At 51.3% G+C, this 17161-nt stretch overlaps 1 long non-coding RNA gene across 2 annotated transcripts; it reads left to right on the forward strand.

Moving 5' to 3' along the window:
- The first annotated feature begins 15125 nt into the window (after nt 1-15125).
- On the forward strand, nt 15126-17102 carry LOC138689060 (uncharacterized). 2 transcript variants are annotated; one of them, XR_011327866.1, is made up of 3 exons: nt 15126-15265; nt 15445-15550; nt 16655-17102. It is a non-coding gene; the product is annotated as an uncharacterized lncRNA (long non-coding RNA). The 2 variants fall into 2 exon arrangements; XR_011327867.1 differs by having other exon boundaries at nt 16697-17102.
- The last annotated feature ends 59 nt before the right edge of the window (nt 17103-17161 follow it).

Below are 17161 nucleotides of genomic sequence, written 5' to 3' on the forward strand. Positions count from 1 at the left end.
CTGCGGGCAGGCGCTGCTGCGGCTGAAGCTGGAGAGGCCGGAGAAAGGTAGAGAAGAAGAAATGGAAGGCTGGCCGGCCAGCAGCTGCCCCCCACTGCAGGCAAGAGAGAGCCTGCCTCTCCGCGTGTGGAAGGATCCCTCTTCGTAGTCCGCAGCAGGTCAGACCGCCGAGGTGCACCGCAGGGTCCGTACCCAGCACCGACGGTGCGGTACGGCCACGTAGCGTGCGAGCGAGCGAGGCTCCGTGCCTAGGAGGCCTCGTCCTGCAAGACCTATGAGACACGTGTTCTCCTAGGGGGAGGACGGCCGCGCCGCCGGAGTTACAGAAGAGGAGGGCAGCGGGAGAGGAGCAGAAAGAAGCGTCTGAACTGGCAAATTCTCCTGGCGGTGCCAAGAACAAGAGCTGTGGTGAGCCCCGGGCCCTCGGGGCCCTGTCTCCCCTCTTCCGCGTTCTGGTCCCTCCCTGCCCCTCCCCTGGTCCCCTCTCTTTCCCACACCGCTGCCTTTTTTTTTTTTTTTCTTTTCCTCCCTTGTACCCCTGATACTGAAAAGCCGGTCGAAGAAACTCCCTAAGACTCGTTTTGGAGTTTTAGAAAGCAGGCATTCTTCATTGCAGCGCTGGATGCACGGGGGATAGTTGCACCTAGCGTGCATGGCACAAACAGGTTACACAGAATAACTAATTGCATGTTAATCAGATTAGTATACATATACGTAAAAACGATGGCAACCGATTATCGTAGTACTGCCTACATCCGATCACGCGCAATGAAGGATCCATTTGAGACGAAGGGCTGCTTTTGCAACCAGCGACCCATCTGAAGTTCTTGGTGGCTGTCCCTGAAGTCTTTATTCTTGTCCTTGTTCTTTGATCTTGAAGCTTAACGCAGTTTCAATCACATGTGGTCAGTTTCAGCATTGTTCTCATCTAGCGTACAGGAACATGTAGTCATAAGAGCAAAGAACTGCAAAACTTAGGAGTACCTACCTCTGCTAGTTAATTGCTTGGCTATACTTTTGTCTATTGTTTCAATCGTAGTGTTAGTATAAGATTTCTAATAATTATTTACCAAATCTCACTTTTGCAGTCACCTAGCAGCAAACCAGTTTCCACAGCTGGTACAAAATATTAAAACCATCCCAATATTTAGACGTGCCATACAGAACGTATGGAAATAGGCTATCAGAGGTGTCCGAGGGGCAGAGGGAGCGCCGGGGGGCGCCCCGAGACCCGGAGCAGACTCGCTGGCAGGACTCGATAGGCACGCGACTGACTGAATAAACGCTGGCCGCCCGTCCCCTTTGCCCTCCGGGCTGCGTTTGCGCTCCCTTTGCACGAGGCGAGGGGCCGTGAGGGAGCCCAGGGGAGGAGGAGGTGAGGCGCTGGGGGGGGGGGGTCGGGCCGTGCCCCCACCCCATTCCTGCTGGGCTCCAGCTGTTGCAAATATTCTGGTAAAGAAATCAAAATTTAATCCCATAGAAGAGTTAGGTTTGATTAAGAAGTAAAATTGTGAAGCATAACGTATAGGATCGTTAAGTTTGAAACGTAGCCATAGAAACTTTAGGAACTGTGTTCGCGTGACTCTAGGAACCTTAATATTGTTAAAGTTTGAAATAGCTAACCCTAGAAACCTCACCAGGAAGTTACTGGTTTTTCTACGTTCTGTTTCAGGAAACTAAGGAAACCGTCGTGGACACCAGTTTGCTGCTTGGAAACCCCCTTACCCTTCCCATCTCGATTTGAGTATCGAAGGTTCCAGTCAGCAGAGCTAAGTGTAACTGACCAATGATTGTTTTTAAATAAGAATATTGATAAGGTTATATAATCAAAGGACCGATCATTATAAAGGTTAAATTTAAGAACGAGCAGAGTATGCATTTTTACGGAAGGAGCTTAGGTAACAATGACCTGACAAGAAAAGTCTGTAAAAACCGATGGATTTTGATACTAAGCGGGACACGCCTTTGGAGGAGCGATCCCCCGTGTCCCCAGCGCTGCGATAAACAAAGTGCCTGCTTCTTAACTTCACGTTGGTGTTAAGGAGTTTTATTCCGGATTTCGGTAGCGGTTTCGGCGACCCAGATGGGACCTTGCGAGTGAGACTGGACGAGATCGAGTGTCGATCGAACTCCGGCCGGCACCGAGGTATTCTCGGGGAGAACCATCACCCTCGACTCGCAAAGCTCCTCGCAGCGTTCCCTGGAAAAAAGGTAAGGCGCTGCTTCTTTGGAATTGGTTTGGAAAGCCCGCCCGTGAGGCGCGGCGAAAGCTTCGCAGGGTTGGGGCTTGGAGGGTACCCGTCTGCAGCGGAAGCCTAGGCGTCTGCCTGTAAGTCATATTGCTGGGTTGGACTTTGTGTATTATTTGGGACAATTGTCATTTGCGTTTCTTTGGTATTTGGTATTTGAATGTATATAAGTATAATGGCATTAGCAAAATTGTTTAAGAATAAGAGTGCAGGAAATAGAACTGCTGATGAAAAGTTACCAAAAACATCACCGTTGGGACGTTTATTGGCACATTGGGGTGAATTGCAGGAAAAATGGTAAACAAACAGAACTTTGAGTTACAATACTATATTGCAGTTACTGTTGTTTTGTAGGAGAGAGAGTAAATGGAATAAAGTGCCATATGTAGATTTGTTCTTTTTAAGTGAACGTATCTGACGGGGACCGGAGGGGAGTCTCCCAGCACAACCTCTGGTTACAGCTAAACTGGGAGAACAGAAAATTGAATTTGAATTGACACTCGAGTCACCTTTTCAGTTTTAAATACCTTAGAGGGAGAGTTGAGTTTTGAAGAAATTGGTGGTGTCGGCGCAACAAGTGAACGAGCAACTAGACCCTTCTTTAAATCTTTAACAATGAAATTAGGAAAGCAACGGGTCACTCAGCAGTTTTTGTATGTGCCAAATTCTCCTCAAATCCTGTTAAGGAGAGATCTATTTGAGAACTTAGAGGCAGAAATTAAATTTAAAAATGGAGAGATTAAAACTTTAATTCCAGAAACTAAACGTATCGAAGCAGTGGCTTTGTTGTTAACAGGACGGTTACCGACAGCAGAAGATTATACCAGTCAAAGTATAATGCTGTAATTCCAATCGTCTGGACCGGGAAGTTCCTGGTAAATCCAAAAAGCAGAACCTGTGAGAGTTGATTTAAAGCCAGGATCGAATCCGGTAAGAATTAAACGATAGCCCTTAAAACCGGAAAGTCGGAAAGGGTTAGTAATGGTAATACAAAAATTTTTAAGATACAAATTGTTAATAGAATGGGAATCCAGATATAACACCCCGATCTTGCCTGTTAAAAGGCTAATGAAAAAGATGATAGATTAGTTCAAGACCTCCTCAGAGCAATAAATCAAATAGTACAAGATATTCATCCGGTAGTAGCAAATCCTTATACTTTGTTAACAACCCTAACGGAGAAACAAGAATGGTTCACAGTGTTAGACGGAAAAGATGCCTTTTTCCGTATTCCCTTGGATCCCAATAGTCAAGAGGTTTTCGCTTTGGAATGGGAAAATCCTGAGACTGGGAGAAAAAACACAATATACGTGGACAGTCTTGCCTCAAGGCTTTAAGAATAGTCTTACCGTGTTTGGAAATCAATTGGCACGAGAATTAGGGATTTGGAAGAAAGAAAATAATCAAGAAATCTTGCTGAAATATATGGATGATCTGTTAATTGTAGCTGAGACGGAAGAACAACGCACAAAGTTAACTATTCACTTTTTGAACTTTTGGGGAATCAGTGGATATCGAGTGTCAAAAGAAAAAAAACCAAATAACCCAGAAAGAAGAAACTTATTTGAGTTTTAAAATCCTAAAAGGACAGAGACAATTGGGAACTGAGAGAAAAGAGGCAATTTGTCGTCTCCCCGAACCTAAGACTAAAACAATGAATGACGAGCATTTCCGGGAATGGTTGAGTGGTGTCACCTGTAGATTATAAATTGTGGCTTGCTGGCCCGACCTCTATAGGAGCAGCTCAAAACCTCAAACAACGGATTGGACCGATGCCGAGAAAGCTACTTTCCAAGAATGGAAACAGGCTGTAATAGGGGTGCCAGCCCTAGGCCTGCCAGATCTCACAAAGACACTTGAACTTTTTGCTCATGAAAGAAGAGGTATAGCTCTGGGTATCCTGGCCCAATATTTAGGGCCAAGTGGGCGAGCCGTGGCCTACTTCTCGAAGCGAGTAGGTAACGTGAGTCTGGGATGCTCTGGTCGTCCGAGAGCCGTCGCTGCAACTGCGCTACTGATCCAGGAAGCTCGTAAGTTCACCTGAGGACAAAGGATTAGAGGACAAAGGATTGCTGTACGTTTCCCATATGATAACTGCTGTGATAAAACAGAAAGGGGGGCACTGGTTATCCCCTAGCAGAATGCGGAAATACCAAGTGGCGTTGCTGGAACAAGAGGATGTTTACCTAAAAACTACTACCACCGTTAACCCTGTTGCATTTTCAGCAACTGATCAAGTTAAAGGAGAACTGGAACGTGACTGCTTGCAGACAATCGAAAGAGTTTACTCCAGCTGACTGGACCTCTGAGATGTGCCGCTAGAAGAAACAGATTGGGAACTATATGCCGACGGAAGCGGTTCCATCTGTGAAGGAAAACGTTTATCAAGATAGACAATAACTACCGAGGAGGTAATTGCGTTGCCAACTTTGCCTTCGACGATATCTGCCCAAAAGGCTGAATCGATAGCTCTTATTCGAGCTCTGGAACTAAGTCAAGGAAAGCGAGTCAACACTTGGACAGACTCAAAGTACGCTTTTGGAGTAGTACGTGCACACGGAGCGATACGGAGAGAAAGAGGACCGTTATCTGCACGAGGAACCGCCATTCAGCGCGCAGAACAAATACCGAAATGGTGAGAAACCGTTCAAAAACCAACAGCAGTCACGATAATGCACTGCAAAGCACATCAGTTAGGTAAGACCGGTCCTAACGCAGGTAACCGACTGGCTGATAAAGCTGCTAAAGAGGCTGCGGAAAAAGGCATCCTAGCACTAGTTCCAGAGAAAAGTATAAAATTGCCTAAAGAAACTCCAAATTATAACGAAAAAGATGAAGAATTAATTATTAGATTGCAGGCTAACAAAATGAAACAGGATAGGCTGTAACACCGACAGGTCAAATAATAGTCCCACCCACAATAATAAGAGAAATTGCCCGAGCTGAACATCACAAAGTCTATTGGGGAACAGAAAGTGAAATACGACAAAGATTGTTTAAACAATTAGAAGCGGATGTGAAATTTATATATAAAAATATCCCCGAATCAGTAATAAGATCATCTTTGGGATTATGAAATAAGGAAATTTTTTAGGAGAATATTAGCAACTTGATTTTATAGAATTGCCTTGAAAAGAAGGATATATCCTAGTTTGAGTTGATATCTTTACTGGGTGGCCCGAGGCTTTCCCTTGTCGCACCAACAAAGCAAGGGAAGCGCTCAAAGTCTTGCTCAAAGAGATAATACCAAAATACGGGGTGCCTGTAGGAATGTCATCTGACAATGGCCCTCATTTTATAGCAAAGATTGTGAGACAAGTTGAGCAAAGTATTATCTATAGATTGAGACTATCACACCCCATATAGACCACAAGCAAGTGGGGGGGGAGAGAGACAGAGAGAGAGAGAATGAACTATACCCGTAAGCAACAGTCGAGTAAAATTTGTCAGGAAACCTCACTCCTCACATGGGTTAGAGCATTACCCATGGCTCTATTAAGAATCAGAGTATAGCCAGAAGAGAAAGAAAATTTAAGTCGTTATGAAATGTTGTATGAAAGACCATATCAGGAGTCCTATGTTCTGAGTATCTTGAGTGCCTTTGGAGATATGTTTTTAAAAGGCGTTATGATTTCTTGAAGCAATTCTTTTCAAGAACTTTGTCAGTAGGTCTCCACAGCTGGACCCTTAGAATTGGACGTAGCAGCGCATCCCTTCCGACCAGGAGACTGAATACATATATAAAATCACTGAGAAGCGGAAAGGACCGTATCGAGTCATTTTAACAACCCTTATAGCAGTAAAGGTCTGGGAGAAGAACCTTGGCTTCATTATTCAAGAATAAAGAAAGCACCAACAAGAAACCGGAAGTCTAAAGAAACTGGCCCTTTAAAACTGAAAATCTATAAGTAAGTTTCACGTTATCTGTTTGGGAAAACAGCTGTGTAAAGTTGATAATGTTGGGGTTGCTATTAGGAATATTGTCGAGGGCAATAATCTTTTTGTGTGTTTAGAGGGCGTATGCATTTTTTTTTGAGGGGTTCTAAACATGAGATAAACAAAATGAAACAATTATTGTTTGAGCTATTAATCTTGAGATTAACCGTTTTTGTAATTTGGATTAAAAAAAAAAAATCTAGTTTTGTAACTGATTCAAAGTTTTGTAAAGACACAAAACTTAACCTCAGTAACAGCCTGCCTTCCGATTCCAAAGTCAGATGAAAATCTAGTTCCGTGGAGAATACTGACATTGAATTTAACCAAAACTTGAGAAAAGATGCAGAACAATGAGAATCATTTTAGCAAATTAAATGGGATGGATTTAAAAGGCAATTTTTTTTTTTGAATTTGAAAGAAGGAATTGTAGCGTTGTGAATTATAACATTACCAAAGCATCCACCTCATGGACAAAAGAATTCATTTAATCGCCCTTCGGGAGAAACTTGTACAAGCACCCCTTGGGGCTGTCAGTTGCCAAAACCGTAGAGACAAGTGCAAAAAGGAACTTGGGATCATATTGAAAATATAAAACGATGTCTAGAATTTACTGGAGTTCCAGGATCCTTGTTAGAGCCACCCAGAGTCGGGACCATCTATGGAAATTTAGACTGGTTTAGACAACCAGAGAAAAATCACAGATCCTAAACAGAGCTGAGTGAAGGTTTATACTTGCAGCTCTTCTGACCCCAAACTCCAAAGACTTTCTCTAGTAGCTAAAGCTCCAAGATGGGGATGTATTTGTAGAAAGTATAATAATATTTGACATGATCTTTGGTCCCCTCTTAATAACGGAAAAAATTTAGCTTGGAGTTGACTGTATTAAAGGACAGGCGAAAAGTTCAGGCTTAACTGTTTGGGTGACTAGTGATGATATATGATCCACTCACCTTTTCATGAAGGAGAAAGGCAACTCGTGGACTTTAGACTTAATAACTCTATCCTCTCTCTGGAAGAAATCTCCCTTGTGGCCTCGCTGGTGGACCTGGGTAAATGGAAAAGATGATACCTGGCAATGGCCAAGTCTTAGAACTAAAATCAGAGGGGTATTAAAATCTGTATTTTGACCCCAGTTAACACCTCTTCCCCATCAGCTGACTCTTGACATCTTTCATTCAATCAAGGAAGTGCCTGCTGCTTAAGTTCACATTGGTGTTGAGGAGTTTTGTTCCGGATTTGGGTACCACAGCTGCGGGCCGGGGCTGGAGGAGCCGCAGGTGCGGGCGGTGAGGCTGATGGGGACGGCCGCTCCCTGGCCAGGGGGGGCTGCCGGGGGAGGGGCCGGGGCGGGGCCGGTGGGAGCCCAGGCAGGAGCGGAGCGGAGCGGAGTGGAGTGGAGCGGCGGCCGGGGTGCGGCTGCCCCTCGGGAGAAGGTGAGCGGGGCCGGGCGCCCCTCGGACCGCGAACGTCGGAGGCGGGGGTGGCCCGGGGGAGGTGGGGGCCGCCTGTGCCGAGGCCGAGCCCTGGGGACTCACGGGGGGGCTGGGAGCACGTGCGCGCGGGGGGGGGGGGGGAGGCTCACAGGGCGGCTGGGAGCACGTGCGCGCGGGGGTGGGGGGGGGTCACAGCGCGGCTGTGAGCACGCGCGCGCGGGGGGGGGGGGTGAGCACGTGAGCGCGCGGGGGGGTGCTCACCGGGCCCCGTGGCGGGGCTGCGCAGTCGGCCGGCGGGTTCCGGGGAAAGCCCCGAGGAGGACGGCGGGGTCCGTGTCGGACGCACGGAGCGGTAGCGGGGCCGCGCCGTGCCGTGCCGAAGCGGCGGCGGCGGCGGGCGCTGCCCGGAGCCGGGCGGGGGGTGCCGCGCCGTGCCGGAGCGGCGGCGGCGGCGGGCGCTGCCCGGAGGCGGAGCCGGGCGGCGAAAGCGCGCCGGAGCTGCCCGGAGCGGCGCTGGGGGCTCGGCGGGAACTGCGGCTGCGCCGGCGTGGGGGTGAGCGGAAACGGAAGCGGCGTCCCCTCGGGGTCAGGCAGCGGGGCAGGCTGCCTCCCGGGGCATGCCGGGAGCTGTAGTTTTCGCGGACTCGGCGGCCGGGCGGCAGCGTGGCTCTCGGGCGCGGCGTAGTCCTGGCTGCCGCCGCGGCCCCCGGAGTCCGACCAGGTCAGCCTCAGGAGCGTTGCCGGTTTCGCGTGGTTTTCCGCGGGCTTCCCGCTGCGCCCGCTCCCCGACCAGCCGTGCGGACGCGCCTCCCGGGCGCATGCGCCGTCCTGCGCGTGGGGCAGCCCGGCGTTCGCTCGCCGGCTCTGACCCCTCCGGCGCATGCGCGGTCCCTGGGAGCAGCGTGGTGGCGCGCAGGGCGGGGGTCTCAGCGGCAGCGGGCGAGCGCCGGGACCGCGGGTGAGGCGAGCGATCCCCTCCGGCGGGGGCGGTGGCGGGGGGTGCCTCCTGGCCGCGCGGGGCTGGCGGGACGGGAAGCTGCGAAGCGGCCGCCGCGGCAGGCTCCCGGTCCGCCGGAGGCGAGCCGGGCCAGGGCAGCGGCGGGCAGTTCCCCGAGAGCCGATAGAAGGGAAGAGGGGACGGAGGCGGGCACCCCCCAGGCGCGGCCAGCGGGCGCCTCCCCGAGTCGCCGGAGCTCCCCCGGCGCCTTCGCTCGGCCCGTGCGGCTGCCCCCAGCTCCAGCCCCTCCCCTGAAGCCTGTGCTGTAGCCGCAGGCAGCCCCCGAGCCCTGTCGTGAGGGCAGCAAGCTGGCCCTGCGATGTTCTCGAGTCTCCCTGAACGTGGGTGCCGTTAGCAGCGGCGCGGGGAACGAGCGGCGTCTGCGGAAGCCCCTGCGGAAGGAGGGGCTCCGGCCAGGGTCGAGCTACGGTAATAACGGTCACTGCTGCCTCTTTCCCTCTCCCAGAGGCCACGCTGTGAGTGCGGTTGTCCGTTCGTCCCCGGGGATGCCGTTGACTGCAGCAGCCTCAGGCTTGCGTGGGCTGTCTCTGCCTGGCCTCCCTCTCCTCGAGGCGCGGGAGCACAGAGGGACAGGCGGAGCGCTTACTGGCTGTGGACGGGAGCTGCTGAAGCCGGAGAGGCCGCAGAAAGGTAAAGAAGAAGAAACGGAAGGCCATCTGGCTGGCAGCTGCCTCCCGCTGCAGCCAAGAGAGAGCCTGCCTCTCTGGGTGTGGGAGGATCCCGCCTCGTAGTCCACAGCAGGTCAGACCGCCAGGGTCTGTATGCATGACCAGCAGCGCGGTACGGCCACGTAGTGAGCGAGCGAGCGAGCGAGGCTACGTGTCTAGGAGGCCTCATCTCGTAAGAGCTGCGAGGCGCTCGCGTGTTCCGTTATGTGGAGGACAGCCAAGCGACTGGAGTTACGGAAGACCAAGGGAGGAGAGAAGGAGAAAGAAGCGTCTGAACTGGCAAGGTCTCCTGGCAGCTCCAAGAGCAAGAGCTGTGGTGAGTCCTGGGCCCTCGGGGCCCTGTCGCTCCTCTTGTGCCTCCCGGTCCCTCCCTCCCCCTCTCCTGACCCCCTCGCTTTCTCATGCTGCTGTGACCTTTGTTTGTTTGTTTGTTTATTTTGCTTCCCTGTGCCTCCTCTCTTCTGTCTATTCTCTTGTCCTGCTCCCTCTTCCTCCCCCCCTTCCTCTCTCTCTCTCTCTCATTCGACTGCCCCCCTTTCTTTTTCTCTCTGCGTTCTTGTCCTGCTCCCTCTCCCTCTCCCCCCGCCCCATCCCCGTCTTTGTCCTGCAGCCAGTCGCTGTTTTTTCCTTTTCCATCTCCTTGTCCTGATCTGCATCCGCCTCTTTCCCCGCCTCCCAATTTCTCTGGCCTGTTGCCCTGGCGTTCTTTTCCTCTCTGCGCCTGTACGTGCCGCTCTGTGTCCCTGCCTTCCTATCTCTCTTCTTCCTACTTTCTGTTTCTATCCCTTTGTCTTGCTCGCTGTTGCTGTTTATTTTTGTCATTCTGGATCCCACTGTCCCCGTCCTCCCTCCTGTTCATCTCTTACTCTCTGTGACCCTTTGTGCTGCTTCCTGCCCCTTTTTTATTCACCCTCCTTCTCTCTGCAGGGCTCCTGATACCTCTCTTTCTAAGTTTCCCAACCCCTTGTGCTTCTCACGGTCTCTGTCTCTGTCAGTCTCTCTCTCTCTCTCTCTCTCTCTCTCTCTCTCTCCCCCCCCCCCCTTTCTCGTTCCCATTGTTCTTGTCTGTCACGCTGTCTTGCTTCCTGTCCCGTCGTTTCTCGCTGTATCCCTTTGTCCCGCTCCCTGCTCGCATTCGTATTCCTCTCTGTCCTGAGGACCGTCCCAGTTTTTTATCTCCGTCCTGCCGCTGTCCTGATTTTTCCTTCTCTGCCATGTTCCCTGTCCCTTTTTCTGTCTCTTTTCCTCTGTCCCTGCTGCTTATTTCTCCATCTCTGTCCAGACCCCTGTCCCTTCCCCCCCCGCCCCGCCTTGCTGTTCCTCTGCCTTGCTTTCTTCCGCTGCCTTTTCTGTCTGTCTTTCTCTGCCCCATTCCCTCTCCCGCCCTTTCTAACTGTGTCCGCCTGTCCAGCTAGCTGTCGCTTCTTTCTTTTTTCTGTTCCTCAGTACTTTTTTCTTTTTCCGTATCTCTCTCCCGCTGCCCATCGCAGTTGGTTTTTTCCCCTCCGATGCTGGCCTGCTCTTTGTCCCTTTTGTCTCTCTGTGTCCTTCTGTCATGCTCCCTGTGTCTATTTAATCCCTTCATCTCTGTCCTGCAGCCCGTCGCTACTTTTTTTTTTCCTCTTCCGTCCCTTCGTCCTGCTCCCCGTCCTTGTCTCTCTTTCCCTTGGTTCTGCCTCCCGTCCTTTTTTCCTTTCTTGCTCCATCTCTCTGTCCTGCTCCCTATCCCTCCCGCGCTCTCTCTGTTTCTGCGTCCTTCTCCTTGCCTTTCCCCACGGTGTCCGTCTTGTACCCTCTTTGGTTTTCTTGTTTTCTGGGTGGCTGGGCCCGGCTACCCGCGGGGGTGCTTCGGCTGGGGGGTTTGGGGTGGGGGCCTGGCCGTGCCGGTGATGGCGGGGAAATAAAGCCTGAAACGGCAATCGTGAAGCGACGCCCTGCCTGTGCTGGGGCTGCCCCGCAGAGGCGTGGGGCCGGGCCCTCCGCAGGTCCCGAGCACTCCCCGAAACTACGTGTGGGGCCCCGGGGGTGCAGGGCTGTGGGGTGGCTACGCTCAGCGTCGCCCGTGGGCACTGCAGGGTCAGAAACAGAGAACAAGTTTTCTGTTCCTGGGGCTTGACAACAGGCTCGCGTGGCTGATGTGGGGGCTCGGAAACAGACCGAGCTGCGCGGCTTTGGGCCCAGAAACAGAGGTCCGGCCCTGCGTGTTTGGGCCTTGAGAACGGGCTCAGCAGCCGGGTTTTTTGGCTCCCAAATGGGCCCCGAGTCAGCTGGTGCGGGGTCCAAAAGCGGGAGCCGGCTTGGCTGGTTTTGCAGGCGGGTGGGAGGGTGTTGGGGGCTGCGGGGGGAAGCGGGGGGCGGGCAGGGTGCGTGGACCCTCCCCGGAGATGGGGGTCTGGTTGTGTCGGACGCCGAAGTTTGGGAGTCCGGCACGCAGCAGGCCGAACTCAACATCTGTGATGGTCTGTGGGGGGGAAGGGCGCTTTTCAGACCCCACGTGCCCTCTTTGAGTCCAGCTCTTCTTTCTGCGCTGCTCAGAATAGTTGTTAAGTAATTAATCGCGCAAACTAACGAATATTTATTCGGCGTGTAACTCTGATGTTTAATCCCAATGCTCCAGTTTTGACAGCAGTTGATATACAACCTTATGGAAAGCCCAGACCGTTGCACGTAGCTGGAGCTTGTAAGGAGAAGCAGCTGAAATCAGCCGGAGCTTCAGCGCGGAGCTGGGGCTTCAACGAGCCAGAACTGTAGCAAGCGGGAGCTGGAACGAGGCGGGGTGTCCGCTGTCTGGAGCGTGCATTAGCCAGAGGCAAAAGTACCTGCGGCTGTAAGGAGCAGGAGGCGCGATTAGCTGGAGCGTCTTTTCGCTGGAGCGTCCGTCGGCCGGACTGCGCTCCCAGCACGGCGGAAGAGCGGCCGGGCGCAGGCAGGGCTGTCCGCAGCAAGCTGCTCCGAGCGGCAGGGAGGCGAGTTGTCCTTCTGCCAGCGGGGAGCCCGGCCTCTTCCCTCGGGCATGCAATCCACACCGCGCTCCTCTCTCTGCGTGGAGGGTCTCTCCCGGTCCGTTCCCGCGGGCAGAAGCGAGGTGGGGGTCCCCCGTCTCTCCTGGGGCAGCCCCCCCCGCGAGGGGGCGCGGGCGAGGTGTCGTCGTCCCCTCGGTACCGGGCAAAGGGGAGAGAAACCGGCCGGCGGGAGCTCCTGGGGTGCAGAGCCCTTCCGGCAGAATCCTCCCCTGTCTTTCCACCGTTGGCTGGGTGTGACGAGCAGGTTCATTTCTTTGTTTCCTCTTCTCCCAGCGTCACCTTCCGCGTCACACGAAGAAAATCCTGCGTGGTCAATTCCGCTTGCTGCTCAGGTAGTCGCACGTGTCGGGCTGGGGGAGCGGAGAGAAACACTTGCGAGTTCAAGGGCACTACAGATGCTCCACGTTAAACCCACAGGGAAGGCAAATTTGCTGCTAGTGCAGAAAAGCTGATGGAAAAATTGCTGTTTAACAGATCGTGCCCTGTTCCTGAACTGGTCCCTTGATATGTTTTTGTTTCAGGTGAAAGAATGAAATTTTTTGTCTGGTAAATTCAGAGCTGCCTGTTAGCTTCTTCAGGGTCGAGTGTTTCTCTTCTCTCTGTTCATACTGATTTGATGGGCAAGTTGGAAATAGCCTTTTACTTTTTTTATGTATAACTGAATTTTTAGGAATATGTGGTGTCCCCGTAGTTCATTTTGGAGCACCTAGATGCCAGCAGAAATGTAATGAGTGAAACATGATGGAAACTGGTACTTAAACTTGATTTTTATTTGATTTTTTTTTTCCTTCCCCATGAAGAGTGTTGATGGCATTTTGTCCCGTGGCACAATCCCCATTCCGTTCAGTGGAGTCTTCAGTCTAGGACTTTTAAGTAAAAAAGTTTGTCCTTCCAAAAAGGGACTAGTCATTCATAGGACCGAGGCATAGACTTGGAGAGTCGCTTAAGTACGTGATCGGAATTAAAGCCAACTTCAGTTGATGTTGCTGCTGTTGGTCTTTGCTTTCATTGATTTCTCCACCACTCCCTCATGGTTGGGAGCTCTGAATCGTAATGTTTTTCACTCTCTAACACATTTCCACACCCACCCCCAAAAAAAGGAGAGGCAGTGTCTAAAAGTTAATTAGTTTCCTCACAAATGCGTGAGCAAATAAAATTTGAGTTATGATGATTAAAACCATAAAAATGACACCAGTCTTGCAGATCTGGACTATTTCTGAACAGGTACTCATCACACGCAAAAGTCGTCAGGTCACCTGCGCTTCATGCTCTGACAAGACAAAATGCTGAGGCAGGGATGAGCTCTGAAAGAAGAAAAAAAAAAAAAGATACAGGGTCACGGTTTTGTTTTGTTGTTGTTTGTTTTTTAGAGAGTGCAATATTGACTGGTGCCAGCCTGCAGAGCTCTTCTGCTGCCTGACCTCTCCTTCTCTTTTGTGGCTGTAATTGTCGTTTGGATAATTGTAGAAGAGCAATTAAGTTACTTGCCTCTGTGAATGTGCTGGTAATACCAGGAAGGCAAATGCTTGAACCAGTAGTGAATAACTTGGCTACAAGTAGAATTTCTGAAGGAAGAACAGCAGCAGCAACAGGAAGCAAATAGCAAGTGACCAAAAAACTCGCGTGTGTCAAACGCATCAAAGCTTCATTGCTGAATGTTGTTTGGCAATATGTTCCAAATGGCTTTTTTCGGTAAACGTAAATTTTCAGGAAGTTCAAGGTTGCGTGTGGCAAAACGTGTCCCTCTGCGTACGCGTCCTGCTACGTAAATAGCATGGGTCGATGGCAAGTCCAGCGGCAGGGCTGCTGTGCCCTACTCTAGACGTTGCCGTAGTAGTGTTGCGGTATTTAGACCTTCACGGACGGGCCGAGGAACGGAAGGAGAATGCCCGTTTTCTGTAAGGGCTCAGAATGCCGACCCTTTTCTCTGCCTGCCGCTCCCCTGTGCGTGAGATGAAGCTGTTTTATTTTTCTCCCTTGTTCCTGGTCTAAATATTTCTGGAGCTGTCGCTGCTGTGGGTTTGCAATTGGTGTTGCTGCGTTTTTGTAGCGGTCTAGCGATGGGTCGTTTCTGCTGCGGCGAAGCGTCGAGATACGGTTTTCGGTTTAAAGCATCAGAAACTACGTTCACGGAAACCGGTAACTCGCGGCGCAGGTGAAACTGATCTGGCGCGTGCAGCTGTGCTCGCAGGGCTGCTCGGTGGCTCCTCATCAAAACGGCAGGGTGCGTGTGTGGACATCCATAGGGTTGCGCTCTGGGTCCGAGAGCGTTAACATATTTTTGCTGTTGGAAGATGGAACGGAGCGTGTGCCTGTTAAATCTCAGGGCGGTCAAAAGCTAGGAGGGACCGTGAGCGGGTTTGGTGGCATAACTGCGGTTTTAAAAGATCTTGACCGTTTGGAGCAACGGCCCGGAAAAAATCATTCCTTTTTTGCAACGAGACAGTTCACAAGGACAGATGTGTTGCTGTGCTCTCTAGCAAAAATACTCAACTTGGGACGTATAGGGCGATGAAGCCTCGGCTATACTAAGGCTTGAGAAAACGTATGTAGGTCTCTATGTCTGTCACCTGAAAGTAAAGTTACCAATGAGTCAAAAAAGAAAGGAAAAAAAAAGGCATGGTTGTCTGAAAAATGCAAAAGCTCTAGTGGCCTGTGTCAACAGCTGTACCAAAGATGACGCAAAAATACTTTTTCCTCCGCTCAGTCGTACTGTCTTCACAAACCTTCACAACAAAAAGGCAGCTTTGGATTTCTGCCCAGCTTTGTGCTAATGTTTTTCTTCTTCTCTCAGCTGGATGTCAGCTAGCACCGTTTCACCGTGGTTGCCATGGAAAGATTCCGTAGTGGCCTGCATTTGAAGAATTTTTTTATTTGAAGAATAAAATAAAGAGGATCCAGCCAGCAGCTGCAGACAGGAGATAGCCTGCCTCTCCAGGTGAGGATGGACCCTTCTTAGTGTAGTCCTCAGCAGATCCAATCACCAGTGTGCACAGCAGGGCCTGTATGCGTAACCAAAACCACAGTACAGTCATGTAGTGTGTGTGTGCATGTGAGCCTGTGTTTCTAGGAAGCCTCATATTGTAAGAGCTGTAAGGCACCAATCTATTCTCTTAGGTGGATGACAGTCAAGTGACTGCAGCTGCAGAGGAGGAAGGGAGAGGGAGAGAGAGACAGGCATGTCTGAACAGTCAAATTCTCTCAGCAGCTCCAAGAGCGGGAGGTACGGTGAGTCCTGGACCCCTGGGGCTGTGTCACCCCTCTTCTGCATCCCAGTCCCTCCCTGCCCCCACCTTCTCTTTCTCTCACTGCTTTAATTTTTTTGTTTTTTTCTTCCTATACCTCTCCCTCTGTTGTTCTCTAAGTCCCCCTCTTTCTCTGTTGTTCTGCTTCTGCTTTCTTTTTCTCTCTGCACTTCTGGCCTGTCCCATCCCTCTTTTTTATCCTCTGTTTCTGCCCTGCAGCCCGTCACTACTTTTTCTTTCTCCATCTATCCGTCTGTCTTCTTATCCCAATCTTGTTAATTCCTCCCTATCTGCCCTTTAGCCCTTCACAGTTCCCGCCGCTCTCACCTGTCTGATGCTGTGTCTCTATTTTTAAATTCCTTTCTCTGCCCTGTATTCTGGATACATTTTTACTTTCTTAGATTCTCTTGTTCCAGGTCCCTGTCCCTATGTTTTAACTTCTTCCCTCACTGTCCCATAGCCCATTGTTGTCTTTATTAGTCTCTCTGTCTGGTTCCCTGTCCCTATTCTTTATTTTCCCTCTCTCTCCCCTTTAGATCATCAGTGTTTTTGATATTTCTCAGTCTCTCTCATCTACCTCACTGTCCCCTTTTTTTAATTCTTCCTTCTGCCCTGCGGCTCATCACTAATATTTGTTTTTCTCCATCTCTCTGTGTGGTATCCTCTCCCTTTTTATTAGTTCCTCCTTGCTGTCCTGTAGCCCATTGCTACCCCCCCCGCCCCATCTCTCTCTCTGTCTCCCTTTCCCTACTTTTCAATCCCCCCTCTCTGCCCTGAAGCCGATCACTGTTGTAGTGAGTTTGTGTGGCCAGCTGGGGCAGGGGAGTGGGCCGGGGCTGCAGGGGTGGGTTCTGGGAGAAGACACCAGGACTTGCCCCCATGCTGGGCACAGCCAGTTCCAGCAAGATGGAGCTGCTACTGGTCAAAGCTGAGCCAACCAGCAACCCTGGTAGCACCTCTGTGATATTTAAGAAGGGCTAAAAAAAAATGCTGTGCAGAAGCTGTCAGTCCTGCAGACACCCAAGTCAGTGAAGAAGGAAAAGGAGGAGGTGATCCAGGTCCTAAAGCAGATTCCCCTGCAGTCTGCAGTGAAGACCATGGTGACATAGGCTGTCCCCCTGCAGCCCACGGAGGTCCATGGCAGAGCAGATGTGCACCCTGCAGCCGATGGGGGACCCCTCGCCAGAGCAGGCGGATGCACCCAAAGGAGGCTGTGACGCTGTGGAGAGGAGCCCACATTGGAGCAGGTTTTCTGGCAGGACCTGTGGCCCCATGGGAGTGACACCACACTGGAACAGAGGAAGAATACGAAGAAGGAAGGAGCAGCAGAGACAACTTGTGATGAACTGACTGCAACCCCCCCCTCCCTCTCCCCCTGTGCTGCTTGGTAGGAGGAGGTAGAGAAGTCAGGAGTGAAGATGAGCCCAGGAAAAAGAGAGGGGTGGGGGGAAGGTGTTTTTCAGATTTGTTCATATTTCTCATTATTGTACTCTGATTTTGACTGACAATAAATTAATTGCCCCAAGTTGAGTCTGTTTTGCCTGTGACAGTAATTGGTGAGTGATCTCTTTGTCCTTATCTTGACCCAC

Source organism: Haliaeetus albicilla, chromosome 14 (assembly GCF_947461875.1).
Source record: "Haliaeetus albicilla chromosome 14, bHalAlb1.1, whole genome shotgun sequence".
Lineage (NCBI taxonomy): Eukaryota > Metazoa > Chordata > Aves > Accipitriformes > Accipitridae > Haliaeetus > Haliaeetus albicilla.